Source organism: Hylobates moloch, unplaced genomic scaffold (genome assembly GCF_009828535.3).
Source record: "Hylobates moloch isolate HMO894 unplaced genomic scaffold, HMol_V3 SCAFFOLD_15, whole genome shotgun sequence".
Lineage (NCBI taxonomy): Eukaryota > Metazoa > Chordata > Mammalia > Primates > Hylobatidae > Hylobates > Hylobates moloch.
In genome coordinates this window covers 27,607,292-27,633,893 of record NW_026652290.1, presented here as the reverse complement: position 1 = coordinate 27,633,893, position 26,602 = coordinate 27,607,292, and positions in this window count along the sequence as shown.

Sequence of the window (26,602 nt, the reverse complement as noted above, 5' to 3'; positions counted from 1 at the left end):
TTTAAAATTTTCCTACAATATAATTGTACACCCAGATGGCTTCGTCAATTAATTCTTCTAAACTTTCAAAGAAACAAATAACACAATCTGTTATGGGTTGAATTGTGTCCCTTCCAAAAATGGATATGTTGAAGTCTTAACCCCAAGTATCTCAGAATTCCAAATGTGAGTACATTTGGAAATAGGGCACTGCAGATGCTATTCATTAAAATAAGGTCATGCTGGAGCGCCTAAACCAATATGACTTGAGTCCTTATAAGAAGACGACCATGCGAAGACAGACAGAATGCCAGGTGAAGATGGAGGCCATGTATCTGTGAGCCAAGAAACACTGAGGATTGGGTTCACCAGAAGCCACAAGAGAGGCATGGAGCAGATTCTCCCTCAGAGCCTTCACAGAAGGAACCAACACTACTGCTCCTTGATTTTGGACTTCCAACCTCCACAACTATGAGGGAATATATTTCTGTTGTTTTAAGCAGCCCAATTTGCTGTACTTTGTTACAACAGCCTAGGGATACTAATACACAATTTTATATAAACTCTTCCAGACAACAGAAAAGGCAGAAATACTCATTTTATAAATTCAGCATAACCTTGATACTACAACTAAAAAATATATTATAAGAAAATTACAAGCCAATCTTTCTTATTACCATATATGCAAATATCCAAAAGAAAAAAAAATTTTTTTTGAGACAGAGACTCACTCTGTCACCCAGGCTGGAGTGCAGTGGTGCCATCTCAGCTCACTGCAACCCCCGCCTCCCAGGTTCAAGCCATTCTCATGCCTCAGCCACCCAAGTAGCTGGGATTACAGGCGTGTGCCACCACACTCAGCTAATTTTTTTGTATTTAGTAGAGACAGGTTTTCACCATGTTGGCCAGGCTGGTCTTGAACTCCTGGCCTAAAGTGATCTGATTGCCTCGGCCCCTCAAAGTGCTGAGATCATAGGCACGAGGCACTGTGCCCGGCCAAAATAATATATTATTATACTGGATTCAGCTATATATAAAAAATGAATAGAGCTGAGCGCAGTGTCTCAGGCTTGTAATCCCAGTTACTCAGAAGGTCAAGGCTTGAGGCCAGGTGTTCAAGGCCAGCTTGGGTGACATAGGGAGATCCCAGCTCTAAATAAATTAATTAAATAAAAATTTTAAATATAAATAAAAAGAATAGTAAGTCATGATAAATTGGATTTATTCCAAGACTGACAATTCATTTATCATTCAAAAATTCAATCAATATAATTTACCACAATTACAGAATAAAGGAGAAAAACCATATGATCACTTCAATAGATACTATTTTTTATATAATTCAGTATCTATATATAGTTTTTTAAAAATAAAAGCTCTTGGCAAACTAGAAATATCAGGAATTTCTGTAATAAGGTAAAGGTTGTCAATAAAAAAATACAGTAAATATCATGCTTGATGAAATATTGAAAACTTTCCCTTTCAGATCGAGAATAAGAAAAGGATGCTTGCTAACATCACTTCTATTCAGATTTACGATAGGAGCTCTTAGACAATATAACAAGGCAAGCAAAATAATGAAAAAGGGCAGGGAGTGGTGGCTTGCACCTGTAATCCTAGCACTTTGGGAGGGTGAGATGGGCAGATAACCTGAGGTCAGGAGTTCGAGACCAGCCTGACCAACATGGAGAAACCCCATTTCTACTAAAAATACAAAAATTAGCCAGGTGTGGTGGTGCACACCTGTAATCCTAGCTGCTCGGGAGGCTGAGGCAGGAGAATTTCTCGAACCCGGGAGCCGGAGGTTGTAGTTAGCTAAGATTGCACCACTGCACTCCAGCCTGGGCAACAGAGCGACTCCATCTCAAAAAATAAAAAAATAAAAAATAATAATAATAAAAAAGAGGCTGGGTGCAGTGGCTCACGATTGTAATCCCAGCACTTTGGGAGGCCAGTGGGGGAGGATCACCTGAGGTCAGGAGTTCAGCCTGGCTAACATGACGAAACCCCATCTCTACTAAAAATACAAAAATTAGTGGGGCGTGGTGGCATGCACCTGTAATCCCAGCTACTCGGGAGGCTGAGGCGAGAGAATCACTTGAACTCGGGAGGAGGAAGTTGCAGTGAGCAGAGATTTCACCATTGCACTCCAGCCTGGGTGACAAGAGCGAAACTCTGTCTCAAAAGAATGAAAAGATATATTACATTAGTTGGAAGGAAAGAAATAAAACTCATTATTTTCAGACAATATGAATTGTATGTAGGAAAATGTAAAAGAATTCATAAACTGTTAGAATTAAGTGAATTTAGCAAAATCTCTCTATAGATCAATATAACAAATATCAATTGTATTTCTACATACTAGCAATCAACAATGAGAAAATCAAATAAACGATATCATTTAGATAGCATCAAAATTTACCAAATCTCAGAAATAAGTTCAACAAAAGATATGCAAGTCATCTACATAGAAAACTAAAAATATTACTCATGGGAATTAAAGATGACTTCAACAGAAAGAAAAGGTAGGAATATTCTGTTTTCATCAACTGGAATATTTAATATTATAAAAATGTTAATTCTACTCAAATTGATGAATAGATTCAATATAAACCCAATTAAAAAACCATGTGTGTGTGTGAGTGTGTGTGTGTGTGTGTTTGTGTGTATAAATTGACAAGCTGATTCTACAATAGATATGTGTATTAATCATGTTTTTTATTTTCTGTGTTTTATTAATCTTTTAGATCCTGGAGGCCTTGCTGACCTGGGAGAGACTGCCCCTCTCAGGGCTAGCTAATTCCTAGAAATAGCAAATGGCTTTCCTGTGAGGGAGCCTTTCAGATGCAAAACAACCAATCCAGATCCCATATCCTCCAACCTCCTCCTTTGTTGCGCTCTCACAGGGCTCTTACTCCTCAATATTCCCCTTCCCTAATCACCCCAGGGCCAGGTACCAGACAGCTCAGGACCACTCCTGCTCCCTGGAGCCTATTGAATTTATTCAAACTAGCCAGCGCCCATCCTTCTTAGCCTGTAACTGCCTCTCCCATACTACCTGTGAAAACCACAGAAAAGGCCCCTACCTGTGCTTTCTCCTCATTTCTGCCTCCTAACTGGCCATGGTGCTTCCCCACGCGGCCCTGTGTGATGTGGCATGCCCCTTCTTCCTGGGTACTGTGAATAACAAATTATCTTTTCAATGGAGTTGTTCCTTAATCTGTCAGTTTCACCAAACCTGAATAACAATAAAACCTACGTTTTAAAACAATATGGCATGTAGAAGGCTAAAAATAGCATAGATGACTTTGAAGAACAAAACCTAAACACTTACACTAACAGATTTTTTTTTTTTTTTTAGACAGTCTTAATCTGTCACCCAGGCTGGAGTGCAGTGATGCAATCTCAGCTCACTGCAACCTCCGCCTCCCGGGTTCAACTGATTCTCCTGCCTCAACCTCCCCAGTAGCTGGGACTACAGGTGTCCGCCACCATACCTGGCTAGTTTTTGTATTTTTAGTAGAGACAGGGTTTCACCATGTTGGTCAGGCTGGTCTCAAACTCCTGACCTCTAGCAATCCACCCACCTCGGTCTCCCAAAGTGCTGGCATTATAAGCATGAGCCACTGCACCCAGCCTGCACTAAAAGATTTTAAGACTTGTTAGAAATGTACAATGCCTCTTCTTGGTGCTAGTCTAGACAATTAGACTAATGGAAAAATCTCGACACAGATCCACACTTACATGATACCTGATTTATGATAAAGTTGTCATGTCAGTGAAAGAGAGAAAGGATGGGATTAGCAACCATCCATATGGAGAGAAAAACCTTGATCTCTAATTCAAGGCATACACAAAAATACAATTCAAATGGGTTGTAGATCTACACTTAAAGTAAAACAACAAAGCTCCTAGGACACAATATGGAGAATATCTTCATAACCTCGATGTGAGCAAAGATTTCTTCAATAGGACCCACAAGTACTAACTATAAAGGCAAAGTGAAAACTGGACTATATTTAATTTAAGACTTTTGAGCCAGGCGTGGTGGTTCACACCTGCCTGTAATCCCAGCACTTTGGAAGGCTGAGGCAGGCAGATCACTTGAGCCCAGGAATTCAAGACAGGCCTGGCCAATATGGCAAGACCCCATTTCTACTAAAGATACAAAATTAGCTGGGTGTGGTGGTGTGTGCCTGCAGTCCCAGCTACTCAGGAGGCTGAAGTGAGAGGATCGCTTGAGCCCAGGAGGTTGAGGGTGCAGTGAGCTGTGATTGAAACCCTGCCTCAAAAAAAAAAAAAAAAAAAGTTAAGAGTTTTGATTTCTTTTTTCTTTTCTTTTTCTTTTTCTTTTTTTTTTGAGATGGAATCTTGCTCTATCACCCAGGCTGGAGTGCAGTGGCGCAATCTCAGTTCACTGTAACCTCTGCCTCCCGGGTTCAAGCGATTCTCCTGCCTTGGCCTCCTGAGTAGCTGGGATTACAGGCGCGTGCCACCCCACCTGGCTAATTTTTTGCATTTTTTTTTTTTTTTTAGTAGAGACGGGGTTTCACCGTGTTAGCTAGGATGGTCTTGATGTCCCGACCTCGTGATCCACCCTCCTCAGCCTCCCAAAGTAGAGAATTTTGATTTCTTAAATAACATCATTATTAGAGTAAAATGGCAAGCCACAGACAAGATGAAAATATTTGCTTTACGCATATCTGACCAGAGACTCATTCGGAATATATGAAGAACTTACACAAACCCATAAGGAAAAACCAGACAACCCGAGAAGAAAATAGACAAGATACTTGACTGGATACTTCATCAAAAAGTATATCCAGATAACCAAGAAGCATATGAAAAGGTAGTCAACATAATTAATGCCTGACAAATAGTAGATGCACAATAAATACTTGTTGCATAAATAAACTAACAACTTTGTGGCCATTATTATTATTTCCACTCTTCTTTTTTTTTTTTGAGACAGAGTCTCACTCTGTCACCTGGGCTGGAGTGCAGTGGTGTGATCTCGGCTCACTGCAACCTTCGCCTCCTGGGTTCAAGCGATTCTCCTGCCTCAGCCTCCTGAGTAGCTGGAATTACAGGCGAGCGCCACCACGCCTGGCTAATTTTTGTATTTTTAGTAGAGACAGGGTTTCACCATGTTGGTCAGGCTGGTCTCGAACTCCTGACCTTGTGGTCTGCCCGCCTTGGCCTCCCAAAGTGCTGGGATTATAGGCTTGAGCCACAGCACCCAGCAGATTTCCACTCTTCTATAACGCCTCAAAACTTTCTCCACGACATAAGTTCATTAACCTATCTGTTCATGAATTTAGCAGCTACTGACCTAGTGGTAAGTTTGCCCAGGATATGGTTTATGCCCTGGGGAATTTGCAGTCTCTCAGGGAGGTAAAACAGAGAGAGCCATGCAATGTCCTGGATAGCACCAGCTGCCCCTCATTCTTACCTTCTCTGCTCCCACCTGTGCAACTGCAGACCCCGGGAGATATCACTGTCTCCACCCCTGCTGGCCCAGCTAGCCTTTACACCTGACCTCTTGGGCCTATGGATCTCCCTGACTTTCATAGCCTGGAAGAGGGCAACTTCCTGTACTTCTTTCTTCAGTTGAGACCAGATGGGAATTTCCTTAAAATATCTTTTATTAGGAAATCAAAGTAAAGTGATGACAAAAATGCTCAAAAGACAAAAGCATAAAAATGGAACGGTTTATAAAGTCTGGACTTTTCACCTCAAAGTCTTGCTGCAATCATGTTTTTTGAAAGGTTGATTAAATGCTCAGTGACATCAAGTTCTTCAACAGCTGAACTTTTGCTGCCATGATATTTGAGAAGTAAGTCAATGCAATAATATTCCTGTTCTGAGTTTGTAAACTGTAATCAAATTAGAAATTAATAAATATGTGTGTGCATACACACATAACTCTAAGATTCTGTCACCTACTTTACATTTAATAGAGGTTGAAGAGAACTATGTAGCAACACAGACAATGCTAAGCATAAATAGCACAATGGAAAACTATAGGTACTAGATCATTACATTACACATATGGACAAGGTCTTTAAGGAAAATGAAAATGTGTTCATGTCGTGGATGAAGTGGGTGATTTTTCCCCTTTTTTCAAACATTCTTCATTATTTTCTTCATGCTACTCTAGCAATACATAAAAGTCACACAAAGATTTGATAGAGCATGAACATAGTGGAATGCCAATTTGTAAACTGCTCCCAAGTCCAATTTTGTGCTGCTAATTTTAAAGCTAGTGCTATTTTCTAGTAAATAGAATATATGTAGAAGTCTGCATTTCTTTTTGTCGATTTGACCAACATATTTTAGCATCATCTGCAAACTGGCAAATAAAGTATAAGGCATAACAAATGGTTTTTGTTCTAATCTGGGATAATTTCTTGCAGCAATCACTGGTGGTTGTTCTGATACACCAGGAATGGAAGCTGAGGGGGTGGAGAGGGGGTGAGGATTTGTTTTGTTCTTATCTTGACTGCAAAGTCCAAAGCTATTTACTTTTTTGTTCTAGATTTCTTTCACAGAGCATTAATTACCTGGAGAAATTTTTTTCCTAATTGCAGTTTTTTTTGGGGGGGGGAGGGTAATCATTTCTAAAGAAATAAATATTCCTTCCAGGTGGCTCAAAATGTTCCTGGCATGCAAGACCAGTTTAATATAATGTGTATATTTTAAGCGTTTTCATATTACTGCACGCCTGTTCATGACAAATCTGCTATGGACAAAATGAATTTTTTTAGTTACATCATTGTGTCTTTTTGCAGATATGGAATTAAATCATTTTATGGGTAGGTGAAGATTTGAACAAGAGTGCACAGCCTACTTATTCCATGAGTTGAAAGATTTCCCCATCTACCAAAAATTGCACTGAATCACCTCAATAAATGATTATTAAGCATTCTTTGGATTTTAAAAATGGATTGTGCAATCAACCTGTCTTTCCTGTTGTTGCCAGCATGAAGAACATGGCAAACTGAAAGCTGTGAGGATTTGAGTTTGCATCTGGGCTCTAATCATTACTATGTGACTCTGGACAAGTCAGCTTAGTATTCTGAAGCCTTGGTTTTCTCATCTATGAAACTGGAAAACAGAACCATGAAATGTCTTGTCTGGTCCTGATTATACAGACAAATCAGCTGCTAAGGACATTTGTGGCCCAACAGGGGACATCTCAACATGATCTGTATAGAAAGAGAAGATGGCAATTTATAAATATGTCTTATTATTTAGTATTTTCCTCCAACAAGTCACTTTTCCTTTCTCAGTTTATTATGGACAGTCTGGCCTGTAGCCATTTTGTGTTATTTTTATTGTTCTCATGCTTTATGTTCTTTTTCTCACTGATTTGAAAGAGGAGAGGACACCCAAGTACTTTTCTCTAATCATAGCTTAAAAAGTTTTTTAGTATCTTAAAGTGGGACATGCTCTACACATACACACACACACACACACACACACACACAGAATTTTGATAAAGCGAGTTAGCTTTTACTGCTGAGAGCCCTAAAATGAACAAATTCTGATATTTTCTAATCCCATTTCTTATCATCTTTTGGTCTTTAAAATATTGTTAATTTATTATTATTTCTCCAAATTATGAAAGATGTACTGGCTATATAGAAAAAAAATCTGAAGCAATATCCACCAAGCAGTGAGCAGCGCTGGTTTCTGGAGATGAGCTCATAGGGGAGACTTTTTCCTTCAACATTGTGGGGGGTGTGTGTGTGTGTGTGCCAGGATTGGGCAGATAGAAAAGTTGAATTCACAACAATTGCAAGAGAGGACTTAATGGATCTCACAGGGAGCTTTAGTGCTGGAATATTCCTTTAGATTTGCCCCACATTGAGGCAAGGGGGCCAGACCTTTGTATCCCTATATTGATTAGTTGTTGGATATGGACTGCCGCCAGAGTAGGGGCAAAACCTTGGGCAAGGCAGCTCTCTTTTGCCCAGAGCAATTTCTAGAGAAGGATTCGGCTGTGAGCCATTGGCAGTAAATACTCCTGGCAGCTGAAGAAATGAGTAGCTCAGTCCTAAAGGGGGAATTCTGTGTGGTATACCACAGCATCCACTACAGCTTATCCCTTGCACCACTTGGATCTGCTTACTTTGTGCATTCAATTCTGGGAACAGCTCCAGGATTCTGAATAATTTTCTTTCCTGGAAAAACTTTGAGAAGAAGGTTATTGGGACAAACTATCGCCCTCACTGCTTCAGCTGGTCTTGAGCCACGGTCTCCTTCCTCTAATACATACTCTAGTCTAGGAGTCTAGATTTCTTTCATCCTCAGCTAGCACCTTTGCTGGTCCAGATGGCTTATCTGATGGGTGGCCCAGACCCTCATTATTGAGTGGCCTAAAGCCATGGTCATCATGCCCTTCTTAGACTGTGGCTGCTGTCCTTGTCCATTTACCATAAATATTGGGCAGGGAGTACCAAGAAATTTCTCAGTAAACCACTTGGATGCAAAATACATTCTTGCCTATCCCTATTGAGTAACAGCAACCCTATCTTCTTCTGATGATAAGGATCAATTAATTACCTGTGACAGTATGGTTACTACTTTCCTTTCTTGATGTCTCTTGGCACAAGGATCCCAAAGTGACTAGGCAATAGCTATAGGAGACTCTTACCATGTCTCCTGGTGGAAGCATTCCCCACCTGGGAACCAGGATCTCTAGGCCTTAAAATTGAGGGGATGGGAAGCACAAATTTCCCCAGAGAGCCAGTGGGATTGATGGTAAGTGGGGCCATTTCTATTGACATTCTTTGGTTTCCAAACTCATGTACTATGTCTCCTGGGGACACAATATTGTGTAATAGTCATTGATTTAGGGTGTATATTGCATCCTGGAAGATGATGTCCTATTCTTGTTGAGTATCATTTCTTTTTTCTTTTTTTTGAGATGGAGTCTTGCTCTGTCGCCCAAGCTGGAGTGCAGTGGCACGATCTCGGCTCACTGCAACCTCCACCTCCCGGGTTCAAGCGATTCTCCTGCCCAGGCTCCTGAGTAGCTGGGACTACAGGTGCCTGCCACCACGCCCGGCTGATTTTTGTATTTTTAGTAGAGATGAGGTTTCACCATATTGGCCAGGCTGGTCTCGAACTCCTGACCTTGTGATCCACCTGCTTTGGCCTCCCAATGTGCTGGGATTACAGGCATAAGCCACTGTGCCCAGCCTAAGCCACCGTGCCCGGTCGAGTATCATTTCTAACCTGGTATGTCTACAGTTTCCAAAGGCTATTCCCTCACTTTATGGAGTCCAGAAGCTTCTGAGTGATGTGGTATATGATGGTACTGGTGGATCCCATTGTCATGTGGCCATTGCCACACTCTCTTGCTGTAAGTTGGGTTTCTTGGTCAGAGGCAATGCTATGCAGAATTCCATACTGGTAGATCACTCTGTGAGTTCTCAGAGTGTTGTCCAAGGCCCTGCAGGGAGAAAAGGTAAGACTATATCTAGAACATGTGTTAATTCCAGTCAAGATGAAGCAATGCTCCTTCTAGAGCAGATGGGGCCTAGTAATCATCTTGGCAGAAAGTGGGTGGTTGGTCTCCTCAAAGAATGATACCGTGCTGGGGACTCAGCATTGGCCTCTGCTGCTGGCAGGTTGGGCATTGCATGGCAAAAGTAGTTATACCAGCTTTAGTAAGTAGGAACTCATACTTTGGTGCCATTAATAGCCTCCAACCTTGCCATATGACTACCCCATTCATGAGGTGATCTGGCCAGAACTTGGGTGAGTGATAACAGAGGGTAGCTAACATCAACCAGTTGAGTCATCCTGTCTATTTGGTTGTCCAGTCAGTCTTCTGTTGGTGGATGCTGTCATGTGGTCAATGAAATGCAGAAAAAGACATTCACATTTTTTTTGCCCACTTCCTTGGGTCCATCTATACCAAGGGTTGGCGACTAAAACTCACAGGGAAAATTCACCCACTGCCTGTTTTATGAATAAAGTTTTATGGGAACACAGCCATGTCACTTGTTTATGTGTTGAATATGGCTGCTTTTATACTACAACAGCAGAGCTGTGCAGTTGCAACAGAAACCATATGGCCCTTGAGTCTGAAATAGTTACTCTGACCCTTTATAGAAAAAGTTTGCAGACTCTTGATTTACATGCTTCTTTCCAATATTGTCCCCAGTATTCCAATCTTGTTCCTTTCAGGTCCTTGTTCAATTAAGCCATTTGCCACTGCCTTCACATCTGTGTATATTTTCATCTTGGGCTACTTCTCTTTCCACATAAAGTAGAAGACCAGATATACTTCCCAAAGCTCTTACCATGGGAGGAGTTCATCTCAACATGCTTTCAGGGCCACCTGAGTGAGACAGCACTGTATCACCTGTATGCTTTTGGTTTATATCCACAAATCAAGCTAGTGCGTCCAAGAATCAAGCTTGGCCTTTGCTTCCTCCATCAGTTGGTCATAATACCTTCTACGTGGATGTAAATGGAATCCAGTGAAAGGCATCCATGCAACAGTACTGGGTGACAGGATGACATGTGGCTAGTGGCTTACTTTTAGCCTCTGGCTCTACTTGATACCCAATCCTGATATGCTACTGCAGTTTTATAATGGACTGCTGCTGGACCCGCTCAACATTATGACTTGATGGGTCTGATAGAAACCAGCTCAGGATGGGCAGCTCTAACCACAGGCCACTTGATGTCTCATAGTCAGCTGATTCATCTCTACCATGACCCAGGAGTATGCCAGGAACTATTTATTGAGTGGCATATAGCTGTCTGGGGTTTTCCATCCATTCCTACAGATGTTTTTATACCCCAGAAAGCTCTAATATCACAAAGTCTCCTGGGTCACCTGGCCTAAGTGGCAGGGTTGCTTGTAATACAGCATGAACCAGCTGTAGAGACTTTCCTTACTCTGGACACCACTCAAAGTTGTCAGCCTTCCATGTGATTCAGTAAATGAGTCAGAGTCGTTTTCCCCAGTATAAAACATACCATCTCCAGAACCCAAAGAGGCTAACAAGTATTATGCTTCCATCTCAGTGGATCCCTAAACACATCACTGATGTGGTAGGACCCAGAATCTTCCTAAGATTTATCATTTATTGCTCATTCTTTGGAAAATGTGTACCTTACCAAGGCTTCAATTTACTTGCCACTTCTTACTCATTGGTCTGATAAACATCATGTTATTGACAAAATGAACCAATGTGATATTCTTCAGGATGTTCAGATAGTCAAGATCTATTTGGACTATACTATGACAGTTTGCTGGATTTAAAATATGTCCACAAATTCTTTGATGTTCCTCCCTTCAAGAGGTGGAGTCTAATTGCCCTCCCCTTGTAGATCACTGGCTCTGAGGACACTCCAACAACCAATGGAGAGGTCTGCCTGATGAGGAACTGAGGCTTCCTGCCAACAAGCATACGAATGAGTCAGTTGGAAGTGAATTCTCTAGCCCCAATTAAGCCTTCGGATAACTGCAGGACCTGTAGATGTCCTAACTGCAACCACATTAGAAATCCTGAGCCAGAGGCCGGACGTGGTGGCTCAAGCCTGTAATCCCAGCACTTTGGGAGGCCGAGGTGGGCGGAGCACAAGGTCAGGAGATCGAGACCATCCTGGCTAACACCGTGAAACCCCGTCTCTACTAAAAATACAAAAAATTAGCCGGGCGTGTTGGCGGGCGCCTGTAGTCCCAGCTACTCGGGAGGCTGAGGCAGGAGAATGGCGTGAACCCGGGAGGTGGAGCTTGCAGTGAGCCGAGACTGCGCCACTGCACTCCAGCCTGGGGGACAAAGCAAGACTCCGTCTCAAAAAAAAAAAGAAATCCTGAGCCAGAATCATCAAGCTAAGACATTCCTGCGTTCCTGACCCACAGAAGCTGTAAGATAATGAATGCTTATTTCCTGCCCCAAGGCGTCTCTGACACAGTGCCATTGATACCAGCAGAAACCCTCTCAGCATTCATATATGGTCAACCCTTATGTGTGAGGTATCTTGATCAAAGCTAGCTTTTCATTACCTGGCAAACAGTTCTGAAGCACATTTCATAAGGCTCCTCAGATGGCTCCACAGAATCAAGCACTGGTTACCTGTAACGCCAGCTAATTGGTCAGTGCATCTTGCATTGGCTTTCCCTGTTTCATTCCTTCTTATTTCACACGCTTGTTCTCCAGGCTCACCTTCCCACATAAACAATATGCAGACAATTCTTCCTCTGTTTTCAGGGGAACTCAACAATAATGTGGAAAGGCACATGACACAATTCAAACCTGATTTTATCTATATAAAACTCCTTAAGAGTTAGCCTCTTATCTTAATTTAAAAATGCTGGCTGGGCGCGATGGCTCACACCTGTAATCCCAGTACTTTGGGAGGCTGAGGTGGGCAGATCACCTGAGGTCAGGAGTTCAAGACCAGCCTGGCCAACATGGTGAAACTGTCTCTAATAAAAATATAAAAATAAGCTCAGCGTGGTGGCATGTGCCTGTAGTCCCAGCTGCTCAGGAGGCTGAGGAAGGAGATTTTGCTTGAACCCAGGAGGCAGAGGCTGCAGGGAGCCAAGATCGTGCCACTGCACTACAGCCTGGCGACAAAGTAAGACTCTGTCTCAAGAAAAATGCTGAAGTGAGGAATAATGTCTACTATCTCCTCCATGATTGAACATAATGTTGGAAGTATTAGCTAAAACAAATTATACAAGGGAAATCATATCAGACAAGAAACACAATAATTGAAAAGAAAGAGGCCGGGCGTGGTGGCTCTCGCCTGTAATCCCAGCACTTTGGGAGGCCGAGGCAGGCGGATCACAAGGTCAGGAGATAGAGACCATCCTGGCTAACACGGTGAAACCCTGTCTCTACTAAAAATAAAAAAAATTAGCCGCGCATTTTGGCCGGCGCCTGTAGTCCCAGCTACTCACGAGGCTGACGCAGGAGAATGGCGTGAATCCGGGAGGCGGAGCTTGCAGTAAGCAGAGATCGTGCCACTGCACTCCAGCCTGGGCGACAGAGCAACAGAGCAAGACTCCGTCTCAAAAAAAAAAAAAAGAAAGAAAAGAAAAGAAAGAGATAAAGCAATCTCTATTTGTAGATGACTTAATTGTTTAGTTGGAACACCCAAAATGATGGAAAGAAAAACTCTCACAAACAATAAGCAAACTAAGTAAAGTAACTGGATATAAAAATCAACATGGGCAGGGCGTGGTGTCTCACGTCTTTAATCCCACCACTTTGGATTACAGGCATGGGTCGCTGCGTCTGGCTGATTTGCTTTTCTTTGATCACTGGTGAAACAAACAAACAAACAAGCAAAAGCATTTTAATGATTATGGCGAAAGGTCAGGAGACATTAAGTGAAAAAGGACCCAGAACTCACTCTTTTGAAAGACAATTTCTATATGACCTGCCGCTACTTTAGCACTTGGTAGGAATTAGTATTAGAACATTGGAGCTGGACAGATTTGGGCTTGAAGTCCAGCACCTTCCAGATGTAACCTTGCGCAGGTTCTTCACCCTGTTTCTTCAACCTGTGGGAAGGGAGTCATAGGAGTCCCCGCCATCCTGTGTCCTGTGGTAATTTCATGAAGTCAAGTCTTAGCTTTTGCCTGCCCTGGAGTAAGCACTCAACAGGGTAACTGTCAGGGCCATGACATTCACGGACATTTGGAAATATTATCAAGTGTAAACAGAGATTATTGCTAAATGGTGGTGTACCATGTGATATTTTTGTTCTTCCTTTTTTACCTTGTTCTGTTGTTTTTTTGTTTTTCTGAGATGGAGTCTCCCTCTGTTGCCTAGGCTGGAGTGCAGTGGCGTGATCTCAGCTCACTGCAACTCCACCTCCCGGGTTCAAGTGATTCTCCTCCCTCAGCCTTCTGAGTAGCTGGGACTACAGGCGTGCACCACCACACCTGGCTAATTTTTGTATTTTTAGTAAAGACGGGGTTTCACCATGTTGGCCAGGATGGTCTCAATCTCCTGACCTCGTGATCCACCTGCCCCAGCCTCCCAAAGTGCTGGGATTACAGGTGTGAGCCACTGCACCTGGCCACTGTTGAAGTTTTTAATAATTATCATGTGTTTTTTAATGAAGCCAGAAAACTTTTTTAGACATTTTTTTTTCAAATGCAGCACCTCCTAGCTGGAAGTCCCCACTCCCCAAGGCTTGGAAATGCTTCAGCACTAAGCTGGCCCCCAGACAGCTGACCCCCCAGCCCACCCGCAGCTGATGTCTCAGAAGGCTGCAAGGATCAGTGTGTCGGGGCCGTCTGCCAAGTGCACAGCTGTGACCTCTTACAGTCTGAGCTGCTCTTGCCACAGCGAATTGGGGGCCCCGCTGGCTGGGGAGAGGGTCCGGCTGGAGCTGAGCAGAGATGGGGAAGCTGAGAACTGCTGTGATAGCCCCAACCCATAGGGTACTACCATCTGTGCCTCTGGCCTGGCAATCCCTCCAGGACTTGGAATATTTTTAGAACTGACAGAGGCCTTCCTGATCACTTAGCCCATGGTTCAGCATTGGCTGCATGTGAGAATCATTCAGGAAGCATCTTCAAACAAGCTGATGCCTGTGTTCCACTCCAGACCTTTCAGAGCAGGATGTCCAGAGGTGGGCCCAGGTATTGGCAGGTGATTCTAATAGGCAGACAGGGTAAAAAACCACTGCATCCAATTTTTTCCTTTCATAATCAGAGAAGCTGAGTGCCTCTCGTAGCATCACATGGTAGGACACATGGTAGGACTCCAGTGGAGTCCTCAGCTGGTACAACAGCACAAATCGTTATAGTCCTCCCTTACAACCTGAGAAGACTCGGTGGTTTGCAGAGATTTTTTTTCAGTCATCTCAATTAGTCCACATAACATGGGGTGAGGAAGGCAGGTGGATATTTTCTCTGTTCCCGTAGGTCAGAAAACTGAGGCTCAGGAGGGTGACGTGAATTGCAAGTTTGAGATAGAAGCAGAACAACAATGTGACTTAATTCCCAAGACATCCAGAGGCAGGGCTCCTTCCCAGGGAGCCACTAAGGTGGAAATGCCTTTACGGGCTGGCTGAGAGGTGCATTCTCGAGCCCTGTTCCAGACCCGCTGCATCAGCACATCTGGGTGTGGGAAGGTGTATGTGCAGTTTTTAGAAACTCCCCAAGGGATTATAGTGGCCACTAAAATTTGAAGATTATTTCAAGTGCCTCCATTGTGGGGACCTGCGGCTACACAGCAACAGTATATTCCAATTTCTAATTGAATTTTAATCATGGAGGCTGAGCAGAAGAAAATCTCAAAGAAACTATAATTCATATTCTCAGAGAGATAAGATGCTATATTCACTAAGCTAGCATAGGATGGTATTTAATTTTTAAAAGAAATGGCGACATTGAAAAATAAAAGGCAATGGAGATACGTTGACAAAATTCTAAGTGCCAATGCTTATTTTTGTTTTGGGGGAATTTTTTGTTTTGGTTTGGTTTTTTTGAGACAGAGTATTGCTCTGTTGCCCAGACTGGAGTGCAGTGGCATAATCATGGCTTACTGTGGCCTTGAACTCCTGGGCAAAAGCAATCCTCCCACCTCAGCCTCCTGAGTAGCTGGGACCCCGGGTGTGCTCCACCATATCTGGCTGATTTTTTTTTTTTTTGTAGAGATGGGGGTCTCACTATGTTGCCCAGGCTGTTCTCAAACTCCTGGGCTCAAGAGATCCTCCCACCTCAGCCTCCTAAAATGTTGGGATTATAGGCATGAGCCACCATGACCAGACTTATTTTTGTTTTTTGAGATGGGGGCTCCCTATATTGCTCAGGCTGGCCTCAAACTTCTGGACTCAATCTTCCTGCTTCAGCCTCCCTAGTAGCTGAGATTACAGGTACATGCCTCTGCACCCAGCTGACAATGTGTGTTTTTTGTTTTTTTGAGATAGAGTTTCGCTCTTTTGCCCAGGCTGGACTGCAGTGGCATGATCTCAGCTCACTGCAACCTACGGTCCCTGGGTTCAAGTGATTCTCCTGCCTCAGCCTCCCAGGTAGCTGGTATTACAGGCGTGAGCCACCACGCCTTGCTAATTTTTGTATTTTTGGTAGAGACGGGGTTTCACCATGTTGGCCAGGCTGGTCTCGAATTCCTGGCCTCAGGTGATCCACCTACCTCGGCCTCCCAAAGTGCTGGGATTACAGACATGAGCCACCATGCCTGGCCAAAGCTGACAATGTTTTTTAACCAAAGAACTCATTCTATGCCTAGCCAAACTATCAATGAAATGTCTATGAAACAGAAAGACATATTAGGACTTGCAAAATGAAAAGTGAGCCAACTAATAACTGAGCAAACAAACGTATGTGCCCTTTCTCAGAAGCTACTGTGCACCACAGTTAGAAACCAGCCAGTTCAGACTGCAGCAAGAGGACAGAGGACAGAGGTTCTAGGATGGATGCTTTGAGAAAAACAATGGAATGGATGCCTTTGGTCCTAGGGATAATTGTGCTAAGAGTGTTTGGTCCTTGGATAGAGCTGTAGAGCTGTTGGAATTTAGGGAAAGATGTGGCCAGAGATTCAGAGAGAACTAAACAAATGGAAAAGAATGAGGTAAACACAAAAAGTTATGTTAGAAAGGAAATGCAGTCACAATACTCCACCTGCTTATTGTAGAGTAGAGTTTCAGCAGCATAATAATGGAAACACTAATTATGGATTTCAGCAAAAATTGTCATATATTTAGGGGACAGCGGAAGTAGGGGAAAGTCATCAGGAGGCTTATTGCTTGAACACACATGTTAGTGATGGGTACTCAGAAATGAGCAATAACTTGGTAAAAGTCAAAACAAGCAGGGCGTTTGATGGGAGTGCAAATTAGTTCAACCATTGTGGGAGACAGTGTGGTGATTCCTCAAGGATCTAGAACCAGAAATACCATTTGACCCAGCAATTCCATTACTGGGTATATACCCAAAGGATTATAAATCATTCTACTATAAAGACACATGCACACTTATGTTTATTGCAGCACTATTTACAATAGCAAAGACTTGGAACTAACCCAAATGTCCATCAATGATAGACTGGAAAAAGAAAATGCGGCACATATACACCATGGAATACTACGTAGCCATAAAAAGAATGAGTTCATGTCCTTTGGAGGGACATGGATGAAGCCGGAAACCATCATTCTCAGCAAACTAACACAGGAACAGAAAGCCAAACACTACATCTTCTCACTCATAAGTGGGAGTTGAACAATGAGAACACATGGACACAGGGAGGGGAATATCACATGGGGCCTGTCGGGGGTGAGGGGTAAAGGGAGGGAGAGCATTAGAACAAATACCTAATGCATGCGGAGCTTAAAAGCTATGATGGGTTGATAGGTGCAGTAAACCACCATGGCACATATATACCTATGTAACAAACCTGCATGTTCTGCACTTGTTTCCCAGAACTTAAAGTAAAATAAAAAAAACAAAAAACAAAAAAAACCAAGCAGGGTGGGTGCTAACACTCAGGGAGTCATTGAGGCAACAAGTGACAGCTTTATATTACATGTCCATCAATGGATGAGTGGATAAATAAGATGTGGCATATCCATACAATCAAATATTATTCAGCAATAAAAAGAAATGAAGTATTGATACATGCAACAATAGGATGAACCCTGAAGACATTATACTAAGCAAAACAAGCCAGTCAGGAAAGACTGTGTATTGTGTGATTCCATTTATATGAAATGTTCGGAACAGGCAGATCTATAGAGACGGAAAGCAGATTAGTGGTTGCCAGGGGTTGGGGTGAGAGGAGCGGGAGAATAGGGGAGTGATAGTAATGGATATGGGGTGCCTTTAAGGGTAGATGAAAATGTCCTAAAATTGACTGTGGTGATAGCTAATATATTAAAAACACTCAACTCTACACTCTAACTGGGAGAATCACATGGTATGTAAATTAAATATTTAAAACAATTTAAAAAATATATCAACCTAGCAATCATGCTTCTTGGTATTTATCCAAATGAATTGAAAACTTATGTGCACAGAAAACCTGCACGTGGATGCACAGAGCAACATTATTCATGAGTCCCAAAACCTGGAAGCAACCAAGATGCCCTTCAGTAGGTGAATGGATAAACAAAACTGGTACATTCAGACATGGATTACTATTCAGAGCTAAAAAGAAAAAAGAACTGAGCTAAAAAGAAATCGAGTCATGAAAAAATATGGAGGAAACTTAAATGCATATTACTAAGTGAAAGAAGCCAATTTGAAAAGGATACATACTGTATGATTCAAACTATATGACATTCTGGAGAAAGTGAAACAGTAAAAAACAAACAAAAAAGATAGTAAAAGATCAGTGGTTGTTAGGGGTTGAGGGGAGAAAGGGATGAGTAGGCAGATCACAGAGGATTTTTAAGGCAGTATAATTTTTCTGCATGATCCTATAGTGGTAGATACAGTTCATTATTCGTTTTTCAAAACCCATAGAATGTGCAACACCACAGGTGAACCCTAATGTTAACTATAGACTGTGAGTGATAACCGTGTGTCAATATAGGTTCATCAGTTGTAATAAATGCAACGCTCCAGTGTAGAATATTGACAGTTGGGAAGGTTGGTGGGGACAGGGAGTATATGAGAAGTCTCTGTACTTTCTGTTCAATTTTGCTGTGAAGCTAAAACTCTTCTGAAAAATAGTCTATTTTAAAAAGAAAAGAAAGCAATCTCCCTATTTTATGTGTGTGCGCGCGTGCATGCGTGTGTGTGTGTGTAAATATAATTTCACTGTGTTCTAGCTTTTATAATTGCTATGAGAAATTGACTGCAGATCTAATTCTAGCTTCTTTATAGGTGATCTGAATTTTTCCTGTGGTCTTTTAAAATATATCTGTCTTAAGTGTTCTGCATTTCCACTGCAGTGTGTTTAGGTGTTGATTTCTTTTTATTTATCCTATTTCCTGTAGCTATGGGTTCTAGTCTATCCTCAGTACTAGACATTTCTCAGCCATTATCACTTCAAAGACGCCTCTCTTCCATTTTCTGTATTTCATCCTTGTGAAGTTTTCATTGGGGTATGTTGAACCTTCTCGCCCTACTCTTCTTATTTTCTTATTCTTTTTTTTTTTTTTTCTTTGAGACGGAGTCTCACTGTGTCGCCCAGGCTGGCATGCACTGGTGCGATCTCGGCTCACTGCAAGCTCCTTTTCCCGGGTTCACGCCATTCTCCTGCCTCAGCCTCCCGCGTAGCTGGGACTACAGGCGCCTGCCACCATACACAGCTAATTTTGTTTTTGTATTTTTAGTAGAGACAGGGTTTCACCATGTTAGCCAGGATGGCCTTGATCTCCTGACCTTGTGATCCGCCTGCCTCGGCCTCCCAAAGTGCTGGGATTACAGGCGAGAGCCACCGCGCCCGGCCTCTTATTTTCTTATTCTTATTTTCTATCCCCTTGGTCTCTCTCTTTCCATTTTCGATAAATTCTCTCTTCATCTTTATATACTCTTCTCTTTAACCCTTCCATGGAGTAGTTTTGTTCACTTTTTAGTTTGAGAGAATTGTAGATTCACATGCAGTTTTGAGAAATAACGTAGAAAAATCCCACGTACTCTATCCAGTTTCTGCCAATGGTAACATCTTGCAAAACTACAGAACAGTATCATAACCAGGACATTGACAATGATACAGTCAAGATGCAGAATATTTCCATCACCCTCAGGGAATCTCATGGAACATTTCCTCAACCAAGAATCCCTCATGCTGCCCTTTTATACCCACCCCTACTTTTCTCCCACCCCACCCACTTCTGGCAACCATTAATCTATTCTCCATTCCTCGTTTCTATAATTCTGTCATTTTAAGAATGTTATATAAATGGAATCATACAGTATGTAACCTTTTGGATTGACTTTTTTTTCCTCTCAGCATAATTCTGTGGAGATTCATCCCCTCTATTCCTATTTTTCTGAGAGTCGTTTGTTTGTTTGTTTAATCATGAACAGGTGTGGAATTTTGTCCAATACTTTTTTTTGCATCAATTAATATAATCTTGTAGGTATTTTTCTTTAGCCTATTAATATGGTGGATTATATTGATTGATGTTCAAATATTGAACCCGCCTTCCATCGCTGGAACCCTGTTTAGTCATGAGGTATAATTCTTTTTATATGTTGCCAAATTTTATTTGCTAATATTTGTTAAGGATTTGTACATCTATATTCATGAGGGAGATTGGTTTATTGAGTTTTTATTTCAACAATTATATTTTTAATTTCCAAACCTGTAGTTTGTTTTAAAATCTGTCTTGCTACTGACAATCTGTTGTTGCTTTCATATTTTTGTGTTTCTAGCTTTGTCTCTTTGGTGATAATGAATTGCGGGTTCATATTTGGTTTATCCAAATCTGGGAGGAATCCCTAGAGCTTACATTGGGGATGGTTCCCTCCAAATAGAATTTGCATTTTCTTTTGCTGCAGGCCAGAGAGCCACTCTCCTAGGGCCACTTTGACCCTGTTTGTTCCTATCTCCTCTCATCAGGTCTCAGGCCAAGTTCCCCATTCCAGCCCTTTGCTACTGGCCCATGGATCGATCTCTTGACTGCAAGACTGCAGGTAGCATTTACTGTCCAGGCAACTCTGTCTCTCAAGACTTTTCCCTCTTGAAAATTTCTCTCCATTTCTCACAAACGCAGCAAAGCAATACAAACAACCTTCCTTCCTTCCTTCCTTCCTTCCTTCCTTCCTTCCTTCCTTCCTTTTTTCCTTGCTTCCCTCTCTCTCTCTTTCTTATTTTTTTTCATTTTCATAGGAGGTGTCCTAAGAATATCTTGTCTACCACACTGCTGGTAGTGGAATGACATTCCATTATACATCCACCATATAACAAATACTTCAATTTTGACACTTCAAATGTTAAGAAGAGAGAGTAATTGAACCCTTACACATTGCTAGTAGGAGCATAAATTCAAGACAATAACTTTGGAGAGCTAGTTATTATTATCTAGAAAATTTGAAAATGCACATATCCTACATTTTATTTGTAGTGCATACTCTACAGAAACTCTTCCACATATGGCTAATAGAGACATCGAATATTCATTGTGCATTGTTTATAAGAGAACTAATTGGAAACAGACTAAATGTTCATTAATAGCATAATTGTGGTATGTTTATGCAATGGAATACTATGCAACAATGGAAAAGAATAAACCAGACCCACAAGTATTAATATGGGTAAGTCTCACATACATAATAAGAGTAAACACAAAGCAAGTTGCAGAGAAATACATATAACATGACTATGTTTGCAAAAAGTTTAAAACATGCAAAACAACAATAAATATGACTTAAGAATGTCTACATATGTAGTAAGAATATGAAGAAATGCATAATAGCAATAAATACCAAACTCAGGACAGCAGCCTGAAGAGAAGTCTGAAAATATAAAATATAAATATAAATAGAAAGGAGGGCCCAGGGACTGAACTGGTATTGTTTGTTTTATTTCTTAAACTGGTGATGAGGACATGGTTATTCACTATATTACTCCTTGTACCTTTTAGGAGGTCTTGCCTTGTCTTCTAGTCAGCTTAATACCTCTGAGTACTTCTAATGGAACGAATCCCAGAATCACTAGTAGCAATGGAATTAAGTTCACCTAGGGAGAAGGTGTCTATGAGAAGATAGCTGAGGTCCACCAATATCTCTGGAGGCTGAGAAGGGGGAGAACTTGGCAAGTGTGGTGTTTTCAAATCCATAGGAGGGAGAGCTTCAAAAAGGTTTATGTAGTAGGCAGCTTCTGAACTGGCTTCAAACAATCTCCACCTCCTGGTATTCACATCCTCATGTAATCTCCTCCCATCGAACATGGGATGGACCCAGTCACTTGATTCTAACAAATAGAATATGGTAAATTGATTTCCTAGCTTAGGTTACAAAAGTGTGAATTCTATCTTGCCAAAACTTTCTTTTTCTGGCTCATCTTACTGGCTTGCTCTGATGAAGCAAGCTGCCATGTTGTGAGTTGTCTGATGGAGAGACCCACATGACAATAAACTGAGGGTAGCTGCTAGCCTACAACAAGCAATGAACTGAGGTCTTTGGTCCAACAACACTTGAGGGACTGAATCCTGTCAACAATAATGTGAGTAAGCATGGAACTGGAGCCTTCCTTAGTCAAGCTTTCAGATGAGACCACAGCCCCAGCCAACACCTTGGTTGTAGGAAGCCATGCAATCTGCATGCCATAGTTTCAACCTACAGAAACTATGAGGTAATAAGTGTTGTTGTTGTAAGTCATTACGTTTTGGGGTAATTTGTTGTGCCTCCATCGATAACAAATACAGATTTTTGGTAACTGGAAAAGGGGGGCTGCTGCTAACTGACACCTAAAAGTGTGGGAGCAGCTTTGGAACCTTTGGTGTGCAGAGACTGGGAAGATTTAGAGGAGCATATTAGAAAAAGCCTAAATTGCCTTGAACACATTGCTAGTAAACATCTTGACTTTGAGGAGGCTGCCAGTGGGGGCTAAAAAGGAAATGAGGAAAATATTATTAGAAACTAGAGGAAGGATGGGTGTGTGCTTATTGTATAGTGACAGAAAGCTTAGTGACATGTCAATCTGAAATCATGTGGAAGCCAGAATATGTGGCTAATGAACTAGGTGATCTAGTTAAGAAGATTTTCAAGTGAACTATTGAAGGTGCCTCCTGGTTTCTTCTTGCCACTTATAGTAAATTGCAAGAGGTGAAAGATAAATCAAAGGAAGGACTATTAAAACTATTAAACAGGCCGGGTGTGGTGGCTAATGCCTGTAATCCCAGCACTTTGGGAGGCCAAGGCAGGTGGACCACGAGGTCAGGAGATCGACACCATCCTGGCTAACATGGTGAAACCCAGTCTCTACTAAAAATACAAAATATTAGCCAGGTATGGTAGTGGGCGCCTGTAGTCCCAGCTACTTGTGAGGCTGAGGCAGGAGAATGGTGTGAACCCAGGAGGCAGGGCTTGCAGTGAGCTGAGATCCAGCCACTGCACTCCAGCTTGGGCAACAGAGCGAGACTCCACCTCAAAAACAAACAAACAAACAAAAAACTATTAAACAAAAAAGGAGCCAGGACTTTATGATTTTGAAAGTTTGCAGTCTCTCTAGATGGCAAAGTATATGAAAGTTAAGAAATCACTTACTGGCTGGGTGCAGTGACTCACACCTATAATCCCTACAGTTTGGGAGGCTGAGGCAGGAGGGTTGCTTGAGCCCAGAGGTTCAAGACCAGCCTTGGCAACATAGTGAGACCCCTGTCTCTACAAAAATAAAAAAAAATTAGCTGGGTATGGTGGTGCACACCTGTAGTCCCAGCTACTACGGAGGCAAAGGTGGGAGGATCACTTGAGCCTGAGAGGTTGAGGCTGCAGTGAGTCAAGATTGTGCCACTGCATTCCAGCCTGGGCAACAAAGTGAGACTCCATTTCTTTTTTTTTCTTTCTTTTTTTTGAGACATAGTCTCGCTCTCTGCTGCCCAGGCTGGAGTGCAGTGGCACAATCTTGGCTCACTGCAAGCTCCGCCTCCCGGGTTCATGTCATCCTCCTGCCTCAGCCTTCCGAGTAGCTGGGACTACAGGCGCTCACCACCACACCCGGCTAATTTGTTTTGTATTTTTAGTAGAGACGGGGTTTCACCATGTTAGCCAGGATGGTCGAACGAGACCCCATTTCTAAAAAGAAGAAAAGTATTACTTCTGAGCACTGTCAGAAAAACATGGTCTGGCAATAAAATAAAGGCAAGGGTGTGACTCTACCACCTTTCATTAAGATTTCAGGGCCAGGCACAGTGGCTCACGCCTGTAATCCCAGCACTTTGGGAGGCCGAGGCAGGTGGATCACGAGGTCAGGAGATGGAGACCATCCTAGCTAACACGGTGAAACCCCGTCTCTACTGAAAATATAAAAAAATTAGCTGGGTGTGGTGGCGGGCGCCTGTAGTCCCAGCTACTCAGGAGGCTGAGGCAGGAGAATGGCGTGAACCCGGGAGGCGGAGCTTGCAGTGAGCCGAGATCGCGCCACTGCACTCCAGCCTGGGCCACAGAGCGAGACTCCATCCCAAAAAAAAAAAAAAAAAAGACTTCAGAAAGACCAAAGAATCAGAGTATTACTCAGTCACCTATGGGGCTCTTTCAGGAGAATTAGGGTGCCCCTCCCTGATCCTTTCCAATAAAACAATAGGTCCTCCAGGAAGTTTAAGAGCATCAGCCCCCAGCAGAAGCCCAAGACTTTTGACAAATAGAGTGAACCCTGGTGAGATTCACAGAAGATGCACAAAGTTTTTGAGAAAATTATATAAGCAGAAATACTGCCAGTTTGGGTTGAAAGGGACCAAGGTGTACAAAATGAAAGAAGTCTATTGGACCTCCAACATTTTACTGGAAGGAAACAGGCTGAGAAAACCATTCTGGTCCAAAGGATTGTTACCTTTCATGATAAAGGAGGGATGGCTCAGAGGCCGAGCCAAAAGCCTAAAAGATGCAGCCAAAAGTCATGGAGAATTATTCCCAGGTCTTGAAACCTCATCAAGGAACTCCCAACATTTTAGTCAGCTGGATTTGATAATTTCTGTGGACCAGTGGTTTCCTTGCCTCTCATTTTCCCAGTTTTTGAGCAGGAATCTCTACAGCCGTGATCCATGTCTGTCCCACCACTGCATGTCAGGTGGATTGGTGCGGGGCAGACATCTGGTCTCTTTGGTTTCATGAAGCCACAGATGGAGAGGAAACACACTTGAAAGTTGGAGCTACATCCCAGGAGCCTCCATCACACCTGGACCTGATTGAGATGATGATGCGGAACTGGATTTTGAGCTGATGCCGAAATGGAAGGAGAATTTAGGGGACCTTGGGAAGGTGTTAATGCATTTTGCCTGTGAGGGAGTTCTGAATCTTTGGGGGCCAGAGAGTGGACTGTGGTAGGCAGCTTTTGAGAGCGCCCTCTATGTCCTCACCTCTGAGTGTTCATAGTGTGATGTAATTCCCTCTCCTTGAGCTGCTGGACTTAATCAGCCTTCCTGAAACCAAGGGCACAGACTTGAGGCCCTCCAGACCTGGGTCCTGTGGTTCAGTGCACGGCCCTGTAGCTGCAGGTTCCCTGAGAAGGGCGGATGGCAGAGCAGACGGTGACCTCTCCAGGTGGCTCCTGAGCACCTGCTCTGCTCTGCTTCCCCTCCAGTCTCTCTGATTTTGGCTGCTTGGCCGCTCGCCATCTTCCAGGCTCTATGCTCATCCTATGAGGGCATGAACTGATCTGTGCTTAGCCTGCAAGCTCTATTCTCTCCCCCAGACACCTCACACTCTCTGGGGACCCTGGAGAGAAAGGTAGCCTTGGGCTTCTTGGAAGTGCCAAGAAAGGAAAACAATCCAATAGTTTAGAGGCCCCACTTCTCAGTGGAGCTGGGGACTGTCATCCCCTAGGAAATGCTGGTCCTTAATCACTGCCCTCCTGACCAGACCTCCTGCTGCTATGCTCAACATCTTTGCTCACCAGCCTCGTCCTAATATGAAGGCCGAAGGCACATTTGGGCTGTGCCAGGAGCCAGGGTGATTGACAGCTGGAGCTCCTAGTGGGGCTCATTAAGGGAAGCTGGGTGGGGCCTAGGGGAGCTCACTCTCCCCTGCCAGCCCCAGACCCAGGCGATGAGCTGGGAGGGGGCAGGAGAGGGGGTCAGAGCAGCCAAGCTGGATGTCCTCTGCAGCCTGCCAGCTTGAGGCCCCAGCTGTCCCCACTGCTGAGGGCCAGGCTCTGCTCCTGAAGGCCCAACAGCCAGCCTGGAATATTCGTAAGTGCCAAAGCCTCCCACCCCCGGGCCTGTGGGCTTCCTTAGACCCCCTGGAACATGCCCTTCATGGCCTTTCGTTCTAGAGACATCACAAGTTACTACGCACTACTCCCAATGCTTCCTCCTCCCTGTCCAAGTCCTTGCTTTCCGTAATTTCCCAGTCTTGCAACACACACTGGGCCTGCCTGTCATTTTGATTTGCAAATTGAATCTCCTGAGAGCTAGTTATAATATGCAACATTATAAACCAGAAGTAAACTTCTCTATGTCTAACAAGGGCTACTGGAGAGACTTCTTTTCTGTTTATACCCTTTTATCTTGTTTAAATATTTTTGTGTCTTTTTGGTTCCTTTCAAAATCAGGAAAAACAAGAGATATTTCCTTTTTAGAAGGAGAAAAAGCCCATTATTTCCCCTCCTGGTGGTAAAGAGCAAGGACCCTGCAACCAGGCTGATTGTGTTTGAATCCCTATCCTGGGTGACCTTGGGCAAGTCACTTAACCTCTCTGTGCCTTAGTGTTCTCGTGTAAAATGGAGTTAATAATTCCTTCCTCAGAGGGTTGTGAGGATTAAATGCATTAGTGTATATAAAACACTTACTGATACATAGCAAATCTTTTTTTTTTTTTTGAGATGGAGTCTTGCTCTGTTGCCCAGGCTGGAGTGCAGTGGCGCGATCTTGGCTCCCTGCAACCTCCATCTCCTGGGTTCAAGCGATTCTCCTGCCTCAGCCTCCAAAGTAGCTGGGATTACAGGCGTGTGCCACCATGCTTGGCTAATTTTTGTATTTTTAGTAGAGACAGGGTTTCACCATGTTG